Source organism: Fukomys damarensis, unplaced genomic scaffold, assembly GCF_012274545.1.
Source record: "Fukomys damarensis isolate Sample0158 unplaced genomic scaffold, DMR_v1.0_HiC HiC_scaffold_34, whole genome shotgun sequence".
NCBI classification, from domain to species: domain Eukaryota; kingdom Metazoa; phylum Chordata; class Mammalia; order Rodentia; family Bathyergidae; genus Fukomys; species Fukomys damarensis.
Window position 1 is genome coordinate 2,523,788 of NW_022900946.1, and position 23,393 is coordinate 2,547,180.

General features: G+C 51.0%; 1 long non-coding RNA gene across 1 annotated transcript in view; it reads left to right on the forward strand.

The window, feature by feature from the left end:
• The window catches only part of LOC104861878, a 98,272-nt gene that overhangs the window by 837 nt on the left and 74,042 nt on the right, over positions 1-23,393 (forward strand). Inside the window, exon 2 of the long non-coding RNA XR_004515194.1 lies at positions 18,301-18,504. This is a non-coding gene — a long non-coding RNA (uncharacterized LOC104861878). The remainder of the gene's footprint in view (positions 1-18,300; positions 18,505-23,393) is intronic.

Here is a 23,393-nt window from a genome sequence, read left to right on the forward strand (position 1 = left end):
AAGGGGAGCATTCTTTAAAGACTCTCCCTCCTGAGGCTGAGACTTGATTTAGATTCTTAAGGAATTAAGAACCACTAGGGAACACTGACAACCTGAAAGGAGCAAGGAAGACATTTTTGAGATAGTGACACCCAGAGTGACTCCTAAGAGAAATGCCCATAAGCATACGGATCATGTAAATAAAACTATGATAGTCATAGTTCTCTGGACCTCAAGAATAACTTATGTGCATAAAAATGTTCCCAGACTCACACTCAAGAGAGATGTCTTTGTGACAATTACCATCTTCTCTCTTGAAGGCATAACTCTGTATCTTCTTTACAACAAATTCTACTTAGACTTCTGCATAGCTTTTATATGTCTGGGTTGAATTTTTTCATCAAAGGCACAAAGAATCCAGGACCAAGGAGAAGGACTGTTCTTTGCTGTGTCAGGACCCAGCTTTGTGGTGATAATAATGATCATTCCCAATTAAGTAGAGAGTAAGTAAAGCAGAGAAATAGGTTTTCATAACCTACTAAGCTCACTGAGGTGATGGTGACTATGCCCAGCAGTCACAGGTCCAGTGTCTGTCTACCTGCGTTTGTTTCTTCCATTGTGTGCTGACAGTGTTGAATTTTACCTTAGCATAGTTCCCCTGGAAAACAGTGAAAGTAGGAGGTATTCCTCACACTCTGTTTGTTGTTGTTGTTCCAGAATAGTTTACCACAAAAACACCCTACCTTGTAAGACTTAGATAATTCTCAGGGGCTGGGGATTTAGCTCAGTGGTGCCGCTGCCTGCCTCACAAGCACAAGGTCCTGGGTTCAGTCCCTGGTAACACACACACACACACACACACACACACACACACACACACACACACGGAGGCATAGGACTCAGGGACAGGTATCCCTTTGGTGACAGGGCCAGACACAGACCCTCACAGTTTCCATGCTTTGTCTAATAAGTGATCAGCTAAACTGCTTGTCCTCAATGATCAGAACAAAACATTTATGAACAGAACTTTGGTTAAGCTTCTCTCTTTCCTGAGGACCCTGAGTATTGGCCTGCCCTCAGCTCCAGCAGTGCACAGCTCTTCCGGAGAACAGCCCCACTTCAGGGTAAAATGTCTATGACCTTCTCTCCCATCACGCCACCCTCTCACCCTACTTCCTTCCCTTGCTAGCCTTCGTTTTCCCTCCATACAAGAGAAGAGCTCTTTGCTTAACCCTCAGGGTGTTTGCAGATCTTGTGGACATAGGTCCTCTCTCTTGCAATAGTGTTTTTCCCCCTGAAACTAGAGCCCCTTTCTTCCCTGTAACAACCCTTTCAACTAAAACTCTGTCTGAATTTGATTTTTATTTGATAATAGATGGCCAATTACTATACAATGATTATCATAGGTGGGCACTAAGCCTCTAGTTGCCCAGACCCCGAAACAAGGGCCAAAGGAAATTTGGAACTAAGACCCCTGGTTCCACAGTCCTCTTCAGTGATCAGGAGTGGAATTCTTGCTGTTAGCTGTAAGCAGGCAGTGCTGCAGCCAGAGGGGGAAAAAATTCCTTTTGCCAGCTTGATTTGTTTGTGTTTTTGTTTTTTTGGTGCTGGGAAGTGAACTCAGGACCTCATGCGTGCTCAATAGCTCTGCAACCCCAGCCTGGTTTGTGTTTTTCCAAACTGGCTTGTTGAGCTAAATTACAGGCAAATATGAAATGTTTCCTTAAAAGGAGCACAATTTGTCACCATGGAATTTCACTTCCTGTGGTCACATTTCCAGCCCCTCCCCTGCCCTTATTCCCAGCAGCTTTGGAAGTGGCCATTAAGCTGACAGAGCCATCTGAGTGTTGTGAAAAGCACTAAGCAGACAAAAGCCATCATTTATGCCCATATTGGTGATTTCTCTCCATTAGATCAGAAGCCTGTAATTTAAATATGCCCAAGTGTGCTGGGAACATTTGTGGCTCAATTATCAAATTTATTTAAAATATACACACACAAACAAAACTCCAGCCTTGAGAACAACATTTAGCTCAACCATAGAAGAAGAGACATTTAATTACTCCAGTTGCACAGAAAGCAGAGTGATAGTTCTTCCACGTCCTAGCTCTTTTCCTGAGGCCACCAGGACCTTCTGTTGTGTGATGCAGGTCCGTTCACTTACTGATTTGGGCCTGCATCCCACCTTCAGCAGTGACCTAGTGAGCCTAAGATGACCTGTGTGGAGACTTAGAACAAAAGACAAGGCGTGTTATCGAGTGACTCCTCTATGGCACAAATCAAAAATCCCGACAGTGGGTCTGGCTGATAGAACTCTTACAGAGTCTGACCCTCGCTTCTCCTTCTGTAAAGCAGGTTTGCAGGAAGGCATAAGCAGCTGAGCACCCCATGTCACACGGCCTTGTTCTGCTCTCCCAGAATCCATGTTTTAGCCTCCAGACTCTGGCTGGTGATGGCCAGTCATCCTGTTCTGGCTTAGGTTCCTGAAGGGCAGTTTGGAATCACTTAAAATACAGGTTCTTGGGCTCCTCCTATGGAGGTTTTGATTTGCTGGTTCTGGGCAGGCCCAGGATTCTGCCTTTTCACTAACTTTACAGAAAACTCAGAGGTGGATAGTAGCCACAAGTAGGAAACCCAGCCCTTGGGCGCACAGACATGTGGAAAGGTGGCACTAGGGGACCTGAGGTCAGGACTGGAGCCCCCTGTCCAGGGCTGAGTGCTGTCTCCTGCTGCAAGGACATCTTCTTTAGTGCCGCTCTGGTTTGCTCCCAGAGTCACCACCCAGGCCATAGCCAGCCCAAAGCTCCTGGTGAAGACAGGCTCAACCATTGGCTCCCTGGTATGTGATGTGCTTCTGCCTTCCCCTTCATGGTACCCCAGAAGACTCCCTCCTAATCCCGTGAAGGCTAAGGATCTTGTTTGGTCTCTCTCCTCTGCACCCCACCCCATAATAGGACCTGTTACTCTGTACTCATTCATTCAAAAATATTTGCCTAGGCCTGTTCTTGGTATTAGAGTAATAAGGACCAATAAGGTGAACATTTTATTACTTCTCATTCATGAATTCATTTGGTGTATATATTATTTAGTTTAGTTTTTTTTGTTTTGTTTTTTTCTTTTTTTGAGACAGGGTCTTGCTATATAGTTCAGGTTGCCCTTGAATTCACTATGTAATTCTGCTGCCTGGCCCCAAATTTGTAGCAATTCTCCTGCCTCAGCCTCCCAGGTGTTGGGATTACAGGTGTGTGCCACCATGCCTGGCTATTTGTTGTACATAAGTATTGAGCATTAAATTATGTGCTTGAATCAGTTATCAATTACCACAAGTAGTGCTGCATAACAAAGCATCCCCAAATTCAATAGTTCAGAGCAATTAATCTATACATCACCTGGGTGGTCAGGCTTGGCTGGTCTTGGAGGGGCTTGTTCATGAGACTGGCCTAATTCCCATGTCTGGTGGTAAGCTAGTTGTCTGCTAGGGCAATGGGATGACTGGGCTACAAGTCAGGCTACAAGTCAGTTATCATCCAGCATGCCAGCCTGGTCTTATTCTTGTGACAGTGTCAGCATTTCAGGGAGGGAACTGGAGCTGTGAGCTTAACTCAGAAGTACATAGTCATTTTGATTGGTTAAATCAAGTCATGAGGGGCTGAGGATTTAGCTCAGTGGTGCTGCCACCTGCCTTGGGTTTGATCCCCGGTACTGGAAAAAAAATAACAAGTCATGAGGCATGTTAGTTTTCTAGTAAGAAACATCTGAAATAAACCAGCTAATAAAGAGGAAAGGATTATTTTGGCTTATACTTTCAGAAGTTCCAGTTGATGATTGTCTTAGTTGCTTTTCTTGTTGCTGAGACAACAAAACATCCAAAGTTAAAGGAGGAAAGTTTTATTTAGCTCACGGTTTGTACAGGTTTCAGTCCATAATTGGCTGGCTTCAAGGCAGCAAGGCATGGCAGAGAGGCAATGCAGAGGAGAAAAAGTTCATGGTGGGCAGAAGGTGGCAAAGCAAGCAAGCAAGGAACAAGACAAGCCTCTTTCTGTCCCTTATATCAAATCCAGGTGTCCAGGATTAGGGCGGTGCCAAACCAATCAGTGGATTGATTTAGTAATCACCCACCCTTAATCCTAGCGTTGCACTTTGAACCAGTCACGCACTCTAGATCCAGGCTGGCATAGCCATACCTATGACCACATGAGGCTTTGGGGAGCATCTAGACACAGCCGTAACGATGGTCAGTTGGCCTTGTTGCTTTTGGGTCTGTGGAGAGGCAGTGTGACATGGCAGAGGGTGTGAGAAGAGGAAGAAGAAGGACCAGGTCTGGCCTTTCCTGGAGTTGGCCAGGAGATCAATCTCTGTTAGTCCCCATTTGCTCACTGTACCTGCAGTGGCTTAGACAGCAATCACCAGAATCTCTTCATTAGGTGGATCAGTCAGGGATTACATTAAAAGATCTGAATTTTTTATTTGATTTTAAAGTCTTTGCCTACACTGTTTCCCCAGATACCAATTAGGGATGTAAATCTGGTGAAAAGGGGCTTCTCAAGCCTCTGTATTCATGGGGTGCTTTTCACAGAGCAGCATGTGGGCAGTGGCTCAGGAAAGCCCCCAGCACTGCATCAAGAGGGATGGGATAGAGCGTTGCTCCAGCCCCCCGAACTGGAGCCCACTACGTGCTGATTAGTGAGGAATTGGGTCTTGGCATAGAGGTTGCATGTTGGAAACTGCTAAAATATTCATGTGCTTGACTGTGTCTCTTCCAATTAGTTGTAATAAATGCGGATTTGGTGGCCATATGTTTTGTTTTGCGGTAATGGGTTTAACCTTTATAGAGTGTGAGTGCGTGCATATGTGTGTGTGTGTGTGTGTGTGTGTGTGTGTGTGTGTGTGTGTGTATGGTTCTTCAGTTCTCTAAGGCTGGCCTGACTTGAGGTGAGCTGGTATTTTAAGATGCATTGTGATGGGCTTTTTATCAGGGGCTCCTCTTAGTACGATCAGGCAGTGTTAGCTTATTAGCTTTATAGTTGGAATTCTGCTGCTTTCATTTATTCCCCTTCCACCCCTCCCCTCTCTTCCCTTCCCCCTCTCTTGCCTTCTCTTCCTTTCTTGAGTGAGCAGACTAATCTAAGTCTCAGTTTCCTCATCTGCAAACGAGGGATGACAGTACCTACTTGACAAGAAGTTTCCTGAGAAGCAAAAAAAGATAGCGGATGTGAGCATGCGGCACCAGCTACAGCCCACAGCGGGTGTTCAGTAAAGGGCAGTTATGATATGACCAGCTGTGAGTCTTTCAGCAGACTACTAACCCTGTCACAGCAAGTTTTTCCAGCTGTAGGACAGACACATTCCTTTCACCACATCGCCGAGACATCTGATGGAGAGTGTCACGGTTTAAACATGAACTCTCGTGGATTGAAGGCTTGATTGCTCAGTGCAGCAGTGTTCAGAGGTGGGACTAGAGAGAGAGGTGACTGGATCAGGGAGAGAGACACAGATCATTCAATCCATGGACTGGTCCGCTGATGAGTTCATAGCTGAGAGGTTGGTCTGGAGCTGGAGCTGGAGGTCACTGGGGGCCTGTCTTTGGATGGTGTGCCCTGACCCAGCCCTTTCCTCTCTTTCTGGCTCTCTTGTGGTTTTTCTGCTTCTGACCACCATGAGGTGAGCAGCTTTGCTCTACTGTGCCCTCCTCTAAGGATGTTCCCGCCTTGGAACCAGCACACCATGAACTGAAACCTCTGGAACCGTGAGTCCAAATGAGTCTCTCCTCTTTGAAGCTGTGCACATCAGGTGCCTTATCCCAGCCAAGCAGAGCTGACCAACACAGAAATAATTAGATGTTTTGATTATGTGCTCAGTGCACGAATCATGAATGATGAATTCTGAAACTTATCACGTATCATTTTGGGTAAAATCCCTACAGTTACAAACTGCCCAGAGTTTCCGTGGCCCGATGTATTAAGTTGATGTTTCCCCCATCACACTGGGACACATACAGACAGGAGGCTCTGCTTTGTCTAGGGGCTCAGAGACCCTCACTTTTTTCATCTGAGGCTCCACCACCTCCTGCAGGTCTTGAAACCCTCTTCCCACAGCCCACAGCTAGGGAAGGACCATGGCAGAGCTTAGGAGGCGGTCTCGTGGGCCAGGCCTAGCAATGGTCACTTCGGTCCCCATTCCAGTGGCCTTTCAGAACATCCCTGCCCCTGGGAAGGCAGGAGATGAGGTCTAGCTGTGTGCCCAGCACAGCACCAAGGACACCCAGCACTGTGCTCCGGTCAAGGTTTCTAGAAAACACAAAATAGGCAAGAACTGCTTCTGAGGCTGAAAACAATAATGAACAAATCTAATCGGATGTCAGAAGCAGATGTAAGGGGCAGGGGAGGGTTGGAGGAAGAGAAAGGAAAAGAAAGTGCCTAACAGAGAGGGAGCCTTTCTCTCTTCAACAGGTCTGGGGCCACATGAGTCACAGTAACAAAGTGGGAGGCGTCTCTCTTCTGTCCCTCTGCCCTTGTCCCTTTGCTCCTGTGGAATCCATTAGTGAGCTCCGCCATTGTTTTTCTGATTTCATTAAAATGCCACCGAGACACATGCTCTGCGGTATGCACTTCAGTCCTAAGTGGGGCATTTTTGCTAGATGAATCGATTTTTTAAATGACAGCATCTGTTTGCTTGTACACATTTATTTATAATTCTTCCCTTGGCAATTAGCGAGGGGAAATCGGTGAGCGGGTAACCAGCTGTTGGAATTAGTTGGGAGGGAGGCAGCGGTGTGATCTGTGAAGGAGTACCGCTGCCCTGGCTGGAAGCCGGAACAGGGCCCTCAGATGCAGCCCCAGGAAGGCCTTGTAAATCATGAGTCACTGGCCCCAGAGAAGTGGTAAATGAGAGGGATGGCCCAAAGAACCGGAGAGAGCCAGGGGCTGCGTCTGCTCCCCAGAATTCAGGGGACTGATGGTTCTTGGGGGGCCGCTGAGAGGAATGAGGTGGCCCCACATTGCTAGGTGGCAGCCAAGGTCCTTACTGAACGTGGCCCCTGCGACCCCTCCCTGGTCTCCTGTCCTTGCTGTGGTTCCAGCCCGGCTGCTTCTGGATTGTGTCAGGGCCTCTGGGCCTGTGATGTCCCTGCATGGTGCTCTTCTCCCCAATCTGCTGTCTGTGCCTTTTGTTTTATATATTTTTTGAGACAGTCTAACTTTGTAGCCCTGGCTGGTCTTGAACTATATATAGCTCATGGCGATCCTCCTGCCTCAGCCTCTCAAGTGCTAGGATTACAGGTGTGCACCACCACCCCTGGCTTTGTGCTGCTAACTTCTTCACCTCTTTCAAATCCACGTTCAAAAGCCACTTCTCGGAATTTCCTATTTAACATTGTAACTCCCACCTCCAATGCTCAATTCTCCTCTTTTCTTCCTTGGTCTCCATTTTCCCCTAACACCTGCAGTTTTTCTGATCCAATATAGACTACTGTTATCATACTGACCTTCCACCTATGCCTTCGAAGCTTCATCTGGTGGGAACTCATCTGTCTTGTTAACTGCTGAGCTGTTCTGGGCACATAGTAGGTGCTCAGTAAGTACTTGCTGAATCAGTGTTGAATCAGTGAATCCAGTAAGTTTTCACTTACGGGAACACCTTGTTCCTCTTTGTTCCTTGGTTCTGAAACTTGAGGGTTACATAGAGCCCAGGTCCCAGAGGGTAGCTCCCTGGAGACACCAACCTCATGTTCCAGATCTCAGAAGCTCCCCAGGACCTATGCCACTGCATGGCACAAAGCAGGTGTTCAGTAAATATTTGGTTAAAGAGATGACTGAAGGATCCAGGTTGACACTCAACAGTGACTGACTCCTTCTTCTTATTTCGGTGGTGATGTCACCTCTCTAGTGAGAGCTGCCCTGTTCACTCCATCCAAGCCGGGGCTCTGGTTTCCCTCCACACCCACTCCGCAGAGATGGGATGGAGAGCAGTGGCCTGAGTCCCCTTCAGTGCCTCTGCTTTAGTGCCCGGATTGTAGTTGTCTTTTGTGATTCCTCCTTTCTTTAGTCTCCCCCTTAGCCTCTCAGCCCAGCAGGCAGCTGCCTCTGGGGGAGGATGAGCAGGACGGGTGGGGGCACAGGTGACCCACAGCTTTCCGGGTTCGCTGCTCTTGTAGGAGAACTGAGATGACCCAGGGGATTCACTGCACCATGGAGATCTCTGAGAGCAGAGAACAGGGTGTCTGCCCTCTGCAGGCTGGAGGACACTTCCCTGGCCTGGGTGGTGGGCCCTGCTCTCTCCCTGCCATCTCTCTGGGAACTGTAAGACCCCAGAGAAGTGTCCTCCTCTGGGGCCTCTGTGCTCGTCCCCTGTTAGCTGAATCCTGCCCACAGATTTGCTTGCTTTGGCCTGCACGGCATTTTAATTTTTAGAATGATTTGTTGTCAACAAAAGATCAGATATTTTAAATTTCTCCTGAAAATTTGGATCCAGATCAGCTTCCCTGGAAAAAGAGATCCAGTAGGACTGGGCTTTCCTGATGGTCTCCTGGGGTCCTGGAGTAAAGTCACTGTCTCTGCCTAGTCTGCAACTCTTGCTGGTGAGTGACAGCTGGCTCATGTCACTGTGCCTCGGTTAGCCTGGCGTCTCGGGGCATCCAGACTCAGGCCCTGGAAAATGGTGCCAGAGGCAGCTTTGGCCAAGGTCCTGGGACCTCCAAGTGTTCTGAAATCCACAGAGAACTTCTACTTTGGAAGGGATCACATAGGATGGATGAAGCTTAGTGGTTACCCACGTGTACAGAGGGAGGACCCACAGCAGGCCCCAAACCACAGCATCCTGGGCCCTGTATGCCACCCCAGAACCTAGGCCTAACCCTACAGAGGAGTGGAAAAGTCAGAAAAGGCCGATGTTTTCTTTTAGGCCAGCAGAGCAGGAGGGAGGATGAACATCAGTGAGTTACAGGAAATATATACTTTCTGCAGGGCTGTGGATCAAACTCAAATCCTTGCGTATGCTAGGCAATTGGTTTACCACTGAGCTAGACCCAGCCCACAGGAAATGTTTAAGAAGTGATTTCTTTCTTCAGAAATTCAAGTTAGTGGGCAAGATGCAGGCTGTTGCTTTACAACAGTCGTTCTCCAGGGTCCAGAGCATCCTCTGTGAAGACAGAAACAAAAGCAGCCTTTCTAGAGGTTTGTCACCTAACAAGCATGGTGTTGACACCTTTGTAGGAGCCCTGCAGTCTCCAACCTGCCTGTGCAGCAGCTGTGCTCAGGGCTGTTGCACACGAGTGCTGGCCCAGCCCCAGCGGTTCTGACTCAGCAGGTTTGGATCAAATCTAAGAATCTGCGTTTCTCACACATTCCCAGGGAAGGTGGATACTTCTGATCCTGGGACACCCTTTGAGAAACATTCATTTACATACTCATCCTAAGTAGTTCTCCCAATCTTATCATGCAGGAAGGGAGAGGGGGAGAGACTGGGAAGGCAGGGGAAAGAGGAGGAGGAGAGAAGCAGGAGGAGGAAGACGAGGCTGTTAACTTGCCCGGAGTCTGACAGTCCTGAGGGGCAGGGCTGGGTCTTAGACCTGGATTTGCTTCCTGAGCTCCCAACTGCTGCCCACTCCATTTGCTTTTCTGTGAAGCGAATCGGCTGGATTGCATCCCCGACCGGACAGGTGTGAGAGATCTGAGCAGAAGTGGGTGTGGAAGAGAATAAGGTCACAGTTTACATTTTTCCCAGTTCTGTTCTAAGTGCTTGCATGTATTCTGTCATTCAGCCCTCTCTAGATGTGCTGGATCCTCAACAGCACACTTGTGAGGAACCTGCATCCTCTTCCATCCTATGGGTAGGCTGGAGGTGGGAGGGAGCTCATCTAGGAGCTTTCAGTGGGTGGGGTCAGGAGTGATGACATCACTTCTTTTCCGTCCACTGGCCAGAACCCAGTCACATGATCATACCTAACTGCAAAGGATGCTGGGAGATGTAGCCAGTGGAAATCGGAAATGGAATATGCAGGTCAAAAGTGGCCTCTCTGTGGGCTGTTCAGAAGCCTTAATGCCTTTAAACCTCAGAAGGAGATGTGAATGTAATTGCTGAGGTGCTGAACTGGCATTCTGTCCCAGGCGTCCTGGCTCCCAAGGACAATGCTTCCCAGCCTCCTATGGAAAGGTCCATGGGTAAACAAGGACAGGGAGGCCATTACTGTCTATTGGGCTCCTGAAGTCCAAGACGTTAGCGATAACTGTGGGCGGAGACTGATCCTGGAGCACCAAGAAGGGGTTTTAAGGTCTTTGCTGCCACTTAGTTGTGTGACCCTGGGCAAGTCATTTCTCTCTGAGCTCTGGTTTATTCTAATAGCGAGATAAGAGACCTTTCTTGCCAGAAGGGTAAAATAAGTGACCATGGTCTGGGCCCAGCAGGCCCTTGATATGTGGAAGTGCAACCTGAATTAACATCTAAGCCTGAGCATTTTCCTGTTACTGCATGTTTCACTGATCTAGAGCTTTAAAACATGGCCAGCATCAGATCTCTATGTTGAGCGAGCTTGATTCAGTCACCTGAATCAAGTGAGGCCAGAGAATAGGTCTTTTATGAAAGCCTCCCAGGTCCTTGTAAGAGGCAGCCATGCCTTGTGATCCACCAACTTGTGACCCTGACTTTCAGCCAGAATGGACCAATTAACAGCTCCTTACTAAGGACTGAAGGGCCCCAGGGTCTCTAGTGTGGAAGAAGATTTTAGGGTTTGCCTGGGGCTGATTCCTTCCTGAGTCATCTTTGTCCCTCCCATTCCAGTCATCAAAAACTGAGGGAGACAGAAGAGATAACTGCCCTGCGCCCTTCCTCGGTCAAGTGTACAGTCCATCTGAGCCAGGAGAGGCTGGGTGCCTTTCAGTGGGGACTCAAGAAAAATGCTAGCTCCTCATCAGCCTGCCCGATCCTGCACTTTTATCTCTGCCATCTGCTTTGCCCAGATTGGCAGATGCCAAAGCTTACAAATAGCTTGGCCTGTACTTTGATGTCGAAGAGGGAAGCATCATAATTTCTGGACAATTACCAGGTGGAACAACTTCCTGCCAGCTGAGGTGACATGCTGCAGTTGGCATTTGAACAGGTCGCTTCACAGGAATAGCAAGAGACAGTAACTGCCACCTTGGGGCTATTACTTCCAGAGACAGAAAAGAGCTACAAGCTTTGCTGATTCAAGTGGTGTTTTCCTTGAGCCGAGTGGGAGGCTGGGCCTGTGGCAGCAGGGTGGGCAGGAGCTGTTTATTTATTTAGCAGAGCATTTACTTAGTATCAGACATAATTCTGAGTGTTTTATAAATTGTAACTCGGTTAAATCCCTACCACAAGGTACGAGGTCGGTACCATTCTTACCATCAGTTTACAGGTGGGGAAACTGGACATAAAGGACTGCATGCTGCTCAAGATCCCACACTTGAGTGGGCAGAGCTGGGATTCAGATCTTGGTGGCCTGCCTTCGGGGCCCTGATCGGGGCCTAGGATACCAGTGGCTCCTGCTCTTGGCAGGTCCAGTGTGAGAGCATAGGTGGAGGTTCATGCGCTCCAGTTCCGATATTTAGTGTTCACGAGTCAAGCTAACAGCACTGTTGAATGAAGTGTATCCTGTCCTCCTGCCCTGGGGAGCAGCTTTTGGTGACCCGGGAGGCCGGGTTGGAATCAGGGCTTCTCTGGCTCTCGGGGCTTTGGTTCCAGAACGCGGCAGTCAGGGCAAAGCTGGGCAGTGTCCTCTGAGGGGCAGGGCTCTTGCCTGAGTCTGGAGCTGTATCAAGTGAGGAGGAACCAGGACAACTGCTGGATTTTTGGTTTGATGCAAACTCGCACTCCTTTGTGAAACCTTTTTAGGGACGGGACTGTGCTCCCTGGTCTCTTCGTCTTGTCCCTCAGGACTGTGCCTGTGGGGCTTTGCTAGAGAGACCCTGGCCACTGACTCTGGGCCCTCACCACTCCTTCAGCCCCTTTAAGCCTCAATGTGCCCAGCTGTGCATGGGGATCACGATGCTACCCACGTTCCCACTCCTTAGCGATGAGAGGAGGCAGCTGCAGCGTGCAGGACAGGGGTAGTCCGGCTCCCTCCTGGATGCGCAGCCCACACTCCTCGGTGTCGCTGCCTCCTGCTGTTAGGCGTGGCCATGCGACTGTGCTCTGCCAGGGGAACTGCAGGTAGGTCATCTCATCTCTTCTAAGCCTAGCCCCTTAAAACCTCTGCCACGCACAGCTTTTTCTTGTCTCCTGTTGGCGGGCTGGATGTGAGGATCAGCTGGAGCTGACCTGGGTCCCCCCTGTCGCCACTGCCTGTAACTGAAGTTTTATTAAAACAGGGCCACACCGTTTGTGTATATATTGTCTTTGCTGTACGTGTATTGTAAGGGCAGTTAAATGACTGACAGAGGCTATGTGACCCGCCGAGCCAAAGAAATCGACCCTCTGGCCCTTTGTAGAAAAGTTTGCCCTGGAGAATGGCAGAGCCACAGGTGGGGAAGCCAGGCTCCTGTGTGTGCGTGCAGAAGGCTGCTTGGCTGTGGGAGTCTCCACATTGACCCCTCGTGAACAAGGAGAGGATCTCAGAGGATACGCCTCTGGTGTGCTTTTCACAGCGATTCATATTCCTTATCCCACTGTATCCAAGCCTGGCCTGTGGCAAGCATGCAGCTGATAGCGTCTTCCTTTTCACACTCTGCGTGTTATTGCTGGGTAGTCAGCTTCCATCACTGTAAGAAACACCCCAAGATCCTCAACTTAAAAGAGCAAGGTATGTTTTGGTTCGGTTTTGGAAGCCTGGGCCTGTGGCTAGGCAGCAGATCATGGCAGGAGCTCATGGCAGCCAGGGAGCTGACCGGGAGCTAAGGAGGGGCTGGATTCCCACTTTCTGAAGCTCCGCCTCCCGCTAGCTTGGAGCTGAGGAGCAAGCCTCTCAACCCCGGCCCCCTGGGGGGGCACAGCAGATCCGGCCTTGAGCACCTCCGTTTGTGTCGCACTGGGGGGAGGAGCACCGCTCTGCCGTCACAGCCCACGGGGAGCATGGCAGCCTCGGTAATAAATCAGAGACAAAGTGTAACGAAAGGAAGGCACTGTATTGTAAAGAGGAAAAGGAGGGAGAAAGGAGAAGAAAGAATCAGGGTGGGGCTCTGGAAAGACGGGGGACCCCGTGGCCCCATAGGGGGTGAGGGATGCCCGCTACGGGGAACTGGGCATAACCGGGCACCACTGCTCACCGTCCCACCGTCGTTCCTCCCCGTGGCCTGTGTGCACCTTCTTTCCGTCTGTCTGTCTACTGGTCCCTGCCCCAGCTTTGCAGGCCTTATCTTTGGGGTGGGGGGTGACGGGTGTCAAACTCTGGTTAGCTCAGAGTTTGTAAGGGGCATGCGGGTGTCTGTCGTACTCTGTACCACCCTCGCGCGAGTAGCACAGTGACTCCAGGCTGAGTACAGATGTGTGGGAGTGTGTGCGGCAGTGCAAGGTGTGAGTACAGCAGCCCCTTGCTCCCCTGTGTTTTACGGGAGGTGGAGCCTCATCGTCTGTGCCCCTGGCGTTTTCTCTGTCCTGCTGTCAGCTCTTCTGGCCTCCTGGCCAGTCCCCAGGGCATTTGGTGTTTCTCTTCTGTTTGCTTTTTCTTTTTCTACCCCCATCTTTGACTTGCTTCTCAGGGGAATCGCCAGTAAAGTTTTATTTAACTCCGTCTAGCCAGGCGTAGCTAGGCGACCCGAGGAGGCCCTTATTTTATTTTCTCATCTACAGACCTCTGCCCCGCATTTGGATCAGCTCCAAGCAGTGAGCTGGGCTCCTTAGGTTCCTCCCATAGCCAAGCCTGGGACACAGTCTGTTCCTTCTGCCAAGAACAATCTTTCCCGGTTCTTCACCTCTCCATCCTGGTTTTTGCCTCTTCCGGCCTACAGGGTGTGCTATGCAGACAGAGGGCCCCAGAGAGCACCAGGCCTGGGAAAGGGGCGCGAGGCTGCACCAGTTTCCTGCAGAGGAGACCTTCATTGCAGCTCCCTCCTCTTTGTCTGGCTGCGGAGGTGGCAGTGGGCGGAGGCGGAGGTGGGTAATAGTAAGAGTGATCAGCACTACTGTGCCCCAAGGGCTCTGAGAGCTGGGCATGAGCCACAGACACCCTGTGCCTCCTCACTGCACTGCTAACTGCTGTTAGCTGCCAAGGGTGCGGGCAGCTTAGAAAAGGGTGGGGACTCGTGCTCACCCTTGTCACTGGTGGCCCTCACGAATGCCATAGGCACCCCTATTCCCTGCCCAAGTGTTCCGGGCACAGTGGCATCTTATAAAACCCATGAGCTCACCTGACACCCGGCACGCTGCAGGACCCCCGCTCTGCTGCCTCCCTGGGTCCCCTGCAGGATCCAGCCTGCACCTCCCTGGTGGCATCCTGGGGTCACAGGAGAGCATGCCCTCTCTCCTTCCTGTCATGACCTTGGCTTTCATGTTCCCCAGCCCCTGCGTGGCGATGTTCTGTGGTTCTTGTCATCTGCAGGGTGGTTTTGGGGCCTCGATTGACTGTCACTTGGCTGAAAAACAAAGATCAAAAAATCTGCTTCCCAGGGCCAAGATGGTGCCAGGCTTTTGGCAGCAGCTGTCTTTTGGGGATGGGTGGGGATTCTGAGGAAAAGGACCTGTCTTCCCCTGGCCCCAGACAGGGAGGGGTGGCCGAGCCTGGGTCCACATGTAGCTCCAAAGCCTGGGGACGGGTTTCAGTCCGCTCCAGGAGGCTGTGGTTGGGTTCCTCTGGGCTCTCACTGCAGCTCCATTCCTTGCTGCGCCCTGACCCTCTCTGTCACCTCCTGCCTGTGTGAACGTGGACACCTGGCTCCACATTTGGTGTCTCAGTTTCCCCATCTGCGAGACAGAGATGGTCACATCACCTGCCCCTGCTTTCTTTCTGAAGACTTCATGAGCTCACCCACCTGAGTGTTTGCCCTGCTCCCAGGAGTCCTGGGATGGTACTGACACGGACGGGAAGGTTCTAATTCTGAGAGTTTCAGCAGCTTCCAGGGCTGGGGATTCCATTCTCTCGAGACCTGGGGGCGTGAACAGTTGCTATGCCTACTGCTTCCGTGGCTCTCAAATTCAGGCGGCAGCTTTCTTCAAGGGGCCTGAGCGAGGCAGCGGGAGACTTGGGTCCAAACCCTGCTGCTTACTCCCTGTGTGACCTAGAATGGGGCAATCATAGTGACTAGGTACTTGGCGCAAGGTTAGCATGCAAGAAGTATTTTCTGTCATCATTACTGATTTATCAGTCAGTTAAACAGATGCATCGGGATGGACCCAGTGGATGCTCAGGGGATTCTCCGTGGATTCTGTGCAGGAAGCAGCCAGAAGCCAGTCCTGGCCGGGAGCAGTGTCAGGCCCAGGAGTCCTCACTGTCAGGAGCAGCCCTACAGTCTTGGGGAGCTGGGATTGTGGGCCGCCTTAAAGTTTGTGTGCTGGGCAGCTCCTTTGTCTCGCCCTAGTCCCCCGGCCCCAGGGCCAGGCCTGTCCACCCAGGGGTCCCATGGGGAGTGCAGAGCTTCCCCCTAAGACCCAGAGGTAGCTACCAGCAGGAGTGACACCAAACCCGAACCCTAACCCTCCCCTGCTCTCTGTTTTCCACCCTTGGAGCCCTGCAGGACCAGGCCCTGAGATGGGCTGGTGGTGGGGAGCACCCCAGAGGGGCTGGACCAGCCTGTATCGAGTCTGTCACTGATATCCAGGAGCCCTGGCAGGGATAGAGGGGTCTCAAGGGCAGGAATTTAAGAGCAGGAGCGCTCCTCTCTGCCTCTCCTGGCTGCCTCTCTCCACCCACTCCCCATATGGGTATTCAGATTTTCTGAGCCGCAGCTCCCAAGGTGACAAGTCCCAGCCACTACAGAAATAGACTCATCTCTTGGCCCAGTACAGATTTGTGTGAAAAGTGAAACCGGTGAGCCCAGTGTGACAGTTGTTCGTACCAGGTCCAGTCACCGTCCGGGAAGGAGAGTGACACAGTCCACGCAGCCCTGCCTGTCGCCTCCCTTTGGCAGTTGTCAGGGAAGGAGAGGGCACTGTGAATGGGACTGATGTCTCCAGGAGTCTCGCTGCGCCAAAGACACTTTCTCCTCGAAGCTAAAGAGGCCACTCAGAGCATTTGTGTGGCCCTGCCCGGTGGGACCGCCACTTAGTCCAGGGTTAGAAGTGTGAGTGAACACAGGAAGTGCCACTTCTCCAAACCCTGGGCCACAGTGTGCTCTGATCCAAGACTGCCACAACACAGGAATTTAGAGAATCCCGTTTTCCTCTCGTGTCCCCTCTCCACACAGGGCAGCCGCAGGTCTGAGATAGTGCTGTGCAGCTGCTTCCGGGCCTCAGACATATTTGTGAGTAGACGGGAATACCCTAAGTCACCCCTTCTGATGGGAAAGTAGGACTCTTGGGCCTAAAAGTTCTTGTAAAAGTCAGTAAATTTGAGTCACTGCTGCTAATCAGGGCAAGCGGCCTGGGGAAGTCCAGCCACCTGCGTGTGCTGCACGGCAGGCAGGGGAGTGAGGTCCGCCCCCCTCCTGAGCACCAGGCCGCAGCGGCTGCCCACGTGCCTTTACCCTCAGCAGCGTCCTGGGCACTACACCGACGCGGAAGCTGGTTTTGCAGAGGCGAAGCGAAGTGTAAAGCACCATAGAACCTGGAGTCTTACAGGGAGGAAGCCCTTGCTTTGATAAATGAAGGGGCTTAGCTTGTAGTAGCTCGAAACATGCCACAGGGGGGTGTGCTGCCCTGTCCACGCGCTAAGCCTGTGTGTGGCCAGCAGGGGACAAGCGTGTTTCCCTTCCTGTGCAGTCCTGGGAGTCTGGGAGTCCAGGAGTGAGAGGTGCTTCTGGGGACGGTTCTTCAGAGCAGTGCTCAAAGCCTTATCTTCCTGTCCAGCTTCCAGCTGCCCTGTCCCTTCTCTGGGTCTCTGAGGATGCCACACCCTTTGTCCTGTCTCTGACGTTTTAACTACTCTGCTCCTTTCACCTTTCTCTACATGCGTGTCCCTCTGGGATGTTCACTCATTCCTCAAGACCCCTCCTCGGGCTTCCTCTCTGTGACCACCTAGTCTCCACTTCCCCTTCCTGAGACCACAGTGAGCTGGGGGGAGGAAACAGCCGGGCACTCAGCCAGCATCCTCCCTGGCTCCCTTGAAGGGAGGGCAGTCATGTGACACAGGCATGGCCAATGAGGTGTGAGCGTGGCTCTCTCTCCCAAGACTGGCCACGTAGGTGTGGGCCGCGCACGCATCTCCCAGAGGAAGTGGCTGCTTCACGGAGAGGACACAGCATATGGTTAGGGTCTGGGATTCCCAAACACTTGCTTCCTCTCCCAGCAGATGGGGTAGTTGTCAAGCTTAGGAATGACATAGCTGGGGTTCAAATTTACCTTCTGCGCAACTTGTGAAGTGACTTCAGATTGAGCCTGGGAGTCCTCATTTTGAGATGGGAACAGTGATGGTACCGATTCCTTGGGTTATCGGAACAATTAGAGCAGCATGTGGACTCCGTGAGGGCACAGGTGTCCCCCTCACCGTGACATGCCACCCCGTGGTAAGGGCACACAGTAGGGGCTTTGTGGATGTGTGTGGTGCGGATGACTGTTCAGGTCTGGGCAGAGTGTGTGGTTCAAGAGATCTCAGCCGAAGGACTGGGTGTGTAGTTCAGCGGTCAGACACTTGCCTAGCACATTTGAAGCCTGGGGTTCCATCCTCAGCACTACAAGCAAAACAAAACACAAACCAACTTGGCTAAAAAAAGGAGAGGAACATGCACCTGAGCAGGCGTGGGTTCCTGTGGGAAAATGGGAAGAGGAGGAAGGCAGGGTTAACAGGTGAGCCCCTCCCCGGCTCCCCATTGAGCAGATCAGCTTTTATCAAATTTGTGCCAGGGATTCATTCCTGAAGCTATGCATTATTCGCGACTAAATTTCCCAGAGGGATAAATGTAAAGCAAGATCTGTATTATTTCAAAATTGGAGCATACGGGCAAGTCTTTATTAATATTTTTCAATTGCCTGGTTTCCAAGTCACATAATACAAATTTGCATAAAATGAGATACACCGTTTTAGGGTTCTGGACAAGGCTGGGTGGACAGAGGTTTCTAAGCTGGGAAGGCTCACATCCTGATACTGGCCTCCCAGAGGGGGCTGCAATCAAAAGTGAGGCTGATCATGATCATTTGATATTAGCAGTAGCTAAAGTACCTACGACAAGGAAGGATTCTCTTTAACAAAATCACCGCTGATTCAGAGTAATTCTAGGGAGCAACGTGAATTATTGAAAAATTAATTGGTGTCTTTTTTCCTTTTTTTTCTCACTGCTTTAGGCTTACTGGAAAGGCATGAAAGGCATCTTTTCTCCCATTTCCATAGAACCTGGCTCCAAATGCAGAGATTTTCCAGCCCCAGTGTGCATAAGAATTAGCCAAGGCGCTGAAAATAGCGAGTGGAGTCCTGCCCTTCCCAGACTCTCAGCTGGACGCAGGATTCTGAATCTTTAACAGGGACTTTAGGAGGCTCCGACGTGGATGGTAAGCACCTTGGGTGTTGGAGTGCGCTCTTTTGCAAAGGGCGCTTGCAGTGGGACGTGCTGGGGATGCTTCTCATGTGAGGCGCCTCTGCTCAGAGCTGGTCATTGAACACACACAGTGAACCACCCACTGTACAGGTTCGCGGACGACCTCCATGCAGGGCTCTCACTTAGTGATGGTGTGAGAGTGACGTGCATTCATTCTTTGAGTTTTGACTTCTGGCCTTGTCCTGGGCTCATGATATCCAGCATCTCAAGATGCTGGGCAGGTGCAGTGAGCTGTAGCTCAGTCAGCCACGTACTGTGTTGCTAAGCTAGGAAGTTCTGTTGGTTAAGTGCATTAGATGCGCCTGCTACTTATGATATTCCCAGATTACTCTAGGTTGATTCAGAGGCCACCCCATAGTAAACCAAGAAACATTTGTGGGTTTAGCCACTCTCCTATACATGGATACCTGGGTTGTCTCGAATATTCTGTTGTTTAATAAGTGGTTCTTCAGTGTATAACTGTCCCGAAGGGGAAAGGGGCTATTGTGACAGCCACCAGGATGGAGATTGCACTTAAAATGTCCCTATCCTTCCTCTCCGTTATGGCTTATATCTAGATGTCCCTGAAAAACCTCATGTGCTCATAGGTGGGGCTTTGGGGAGGAGGCTGAATCATGGGTGTGGGATAATTGGATTATGGGCTTGTGATGACTGGATTAGTCGACTGATTGGTTTATCGTAGTTCTGGGTGTGGAAGATGGAAAGGCCCACCCTAGGTTTGGGTGGCACCAACCAATGGGCTTGTAGCCTCAATGGAAAAAAAAAAGGGAAAGGGAGGCCTGCTGTTTGCTGCTTCCTGTCTGCCATGCCATGCACTGTTTCTTCTCTACCGTGCCTCATTGCCTGAGCAGCAGTCAGCTATGGGCTGGCACCTCTACAGACTGAGAGCTAAAATAAGCCTTTCTTCCTTTAACTTGTTGATGTGCTGTATTCTGTCCCAGCAACAAGAAAGTAACTGAGACATAAGTGGGGTCCCTAGACCAGCTGGGTTAGCAGCACCCAGGAGCATCTTAAAAATAGAGGTCGTCAGGTCTCTTTCCAGAACTATGGCATTGAAGTTGCATTTTAAAAACATCTCAAGTGCTTCCCATGCTCTAACGAGTGTGAGCAGTGCTCCCCTCCATGATCTTCCCTACACCACCGTCCACGGTGGAGCAGGACAGCAGGGAGTCTCATCCCTGCTGCGTCTCAAAGGAGGAGAATACGTGAGACTCTTGGGTTCAAGTCACATAACCCAGGTGAGGAAAGACAGCCTCTGGGGGCACTAATGGAAAACAAAAGTGCTTGTTCCTGTGCCTATGTGGAAGAACTGGTCTGAAGGACCCACCACAGGCTTTTCCAGGGAGAAACTTGCCGTGAAGCAGGAGGAGATCCCAGCTTACCTCTTATCGCACCGGCCCTGGAAGTCCAGGACTTCCGGGCATGAGAATTGAGAGAGAATAGGGGAGGACATGCGGAGTAGGGATTGAATGCTGATAGAGGTGAAGATTTGAGCCCTTGAGGGTCTCAACCATGGCCCCAGGCTAAGTAAGACTCAGTATGGGGATGGAGGGTGGAGGGGAAGGGAAGCAATGGCACCCTCTGGTGGCCACCCTGGTGAGTGAGGGAAGGATGCCGAGGCCAGGGTGTGACGAGAGATCATGGTTGCAAATGGGCTACAGATCTGGAGAGAGAAACACACACACACACACACACACACACACACACACACACACACACACACACGTGAGAAACACACACACACACACACACACACACACACACACACACACACACACACACGCTCAAGTACTATAAGTGGTCCGTTCTTTAGCCAAGGCTGCCCAAAGGTGGGCTCCCGGAACAAGAGCAAATTCTGTACGTTTGCTGTGACTTTCCCAGCCCCCTGCGTGGGGTCCCCTTCCTGCACCCCTTTCCACACAGCTGAGGAGGAGCAGCATCTCACTGTGGCCTAGATGCTGCAGGTGGGCCGGCAGCCAGGAGGAACTCAACTTCACAATCTGGGCACTGCTGCTAAGGGGAACGTTGGGCTCTGAGGACTCTGAAACCAGTCTCTGGCAGTTAGGCTGCATTTTCACCCAGGGGAGAAAGTGGAGGAAAGACCCAGTTCTCCTGAAGACTGTCTGTGTCCTATCCCGGGATGCTGGGGCATCCACCCCTCTGAGTGAATGTTTGTTGAGTGCTTACTGTGTGCCAGCAGCTGGCCTTACTTTATTTCTTGATTGAATCCTCACAATAGCCCTCTGATGTGCGGTAAGCATTCAGCTGAATTAATGAGTGAGCTTTTTGAATTGGGCCTTCTTATAAAGTCCCCACTGATACGTTAGACTCTAGTGGATGCCAACACCGTGGAACTGAGCACTGTGTCTTTAACCCTACCCGCCCTGAAGGGCTGCCACATGGTGCCAGAGCTAACCTGTCTTTTTATGCCCTGGTGTCTCCTTTGTACCCCTCTCTTGTGCTTTGTGGCTATTATGAAGTAAAGTAAAGGTTAATTAGCACCTGTACTATGAAACCACAACTGTCGATCTGATATCTGAGCAGACTACTAAGTGACTAACAGATGTGTAGCATACACAGTGTGGATACACTGGACAGAGGATGATTCATGTCCTGAGTGGGAACGGCATGGATTGGAATTAGATTTTACTGTGGTACTTAGAATAGTGTGTGGCTTCAGACTTATGTATTGTTTATTTCTGTAATTTTCACTTTAATGTTTTCAGGCCTCAGTTGACCACAGGTAACTAAGACCATGGCAAGTGAACCACAGACAGAAGGATTGGCATATCCCTGAGCTTTCTTGTCCCATGTCTCCCTGCTCACTGTGCCCTGGGCACACCAGTCTCCTTGCTATTCTTTGACGACTAGCCTAGGGCCTTTGCACATTTCCTTTGTCTCCACACTCTTTGTCCAGATTGCCCATGGCTGGTTCCCTGCCTTCTTTCAGGTCTTCCTTCCAGTCTCTTCTGGTCAGTGAGTCTGTCCCTGTCATTTGAAGCCCTTATTCCCTACTTTATTTTCCCCACAGCACTTGTTATTTTCTCCCTTTCTGTACCCATCACCTCCCGATCTCATTCATTCTCCACCACCAGGCTGCCTGTCCCTGCAGGCAGGGATTACCATTTGGCTGGCTTGCTGCTGTCCCTGGGCACCTGGGCAGATGTTCAGCAAATATGTCACGAATAAAGGAAAGAATGAGTTCCCTTTACAAAAGAGGAACCAGGCTTAGAGCTGGGGCTCAGAGGCTTGAGCCAATCACCTGCAGAGTCACAGAGCAAATAAAGGCCAGTGTGGGCTGAGTCCGAGGTCCTGGGGGGAGCTTCCTGAGGATCGTTTTAGGTGGGTCCCAAACACATTGCCTTTGGCCGCAGGTGCTCCAGAGCTGACTTTTGCAACCATAGGAGCATCTGCAAAGAAGCCTGACCTTTCTGTTCCTTCAGGGACTTGGCCCCAGGCAGCTCCTGGCAGAGAGGTCTGCCTGGCCCTCAGCTTTCTTGTCACTTGGTTTCAGGGGACAGGAGCTTTTTCCTGAGCCTGTTTGTGGGGACACCTTCGAAGACAAGTCCCGATCAGCAACCCCATCTCACGCAGAACCTCAGGGGTGAGCTGGGGTTTGTCTACACCAGGGCAGTTATGTGGTTAATTGTGACAGAGTGTCCGTTGGCTGCTGTCCTGGGGGAGCGAATTAACTTCTGCCTTTCTGGCTGTATTTTAAAGACATTTTTAATGCCCCCCCCTTTTTTGGCGCCTATGCACTCTTCAGAAATTAAATTTAGACTGTGATTTTATTACCCTTTTTATTTAATTTATCCTAACGGTTGCATTCAAGCTGTGAACCAGCTGTTGACTTTGAGAAAAAAATTGTTCAATGTGAAGGGAACATTTAAAAACTTAATGTAATGGCTGTAAGTAATCACTACAGCAATTACACTCCCCGGCATCGGCATCATGAGGGACACGGTAGGGGCTTGGAACAGTGCTCCCATGGGCAGAGGAACTGCGTGGACAGGAGGCGGAGGCCATGGTCTGGGGCTGAGGGCTGGGCTGCCCACGCGGCCTGCTTCTCCCTCCGGCCCTGCTGGGTTGGGCCACACAGAGGAGAGTTTGCCAGAGGCCGGGGCTCAACTGAGCACCCAGACTGCTTGCTTCTTTCGGGTCCCTTCATCTCAGCAGAAGACTTTGCTGTCCATTCTGCCCCTTGCCACGAAGAGGGCAAAAGAAGAGGTGCTGAGGTCAGATGGAGCTCCAGGGCTCAGCTTGGACATGGCCTTTTGGTTCTTCCCTTTCTGCCTTTGCATCCCGCCATCCACTCATTTTTGCAATCACACTGGTAGGTTGTACGGAGAATAGGCCCAGGTGCTCTCCATGCCTCTGTGCGGACTCTCGACAATGCAGCCATTAGGAAGTAAGGTCCAGATTCCCAAACCTACATTTCAGCTTGGTTGTGTGATGGTGAGTGCCTGTGGAGTGTTAACAGACCTACGTCGGCGGAGGCCGGGGAAGTCCCTGCCCGTGCAGCTAGTCCTCTCATGCCACTGTCAGGCCTCGGCGTGAGGAAGCCCGAATTAGCCTGCTGGAGCCCTTGGCTCAGGGAGGTGAAGCCTGAGGATGGCATGAGGGCCAGGCCCTGTCTGTCCAGATTCATCTCCCGACCCAGCTTCCTGCTGGCTGGTCGGCTTCGGGCGAGGGCAGGCCACCCTTTCTTTCCTGCATGGTCTCAGGTCCCAGGTGCAGCTCCCCACTCTCCCTAGTATCACCGGCAGTGGGCCTGCTGAAGAGGAGCAGAGATTAACAGGACTAACAGGGAGTTCAAATCCTACCTTCGCTGTTTACCTCCAC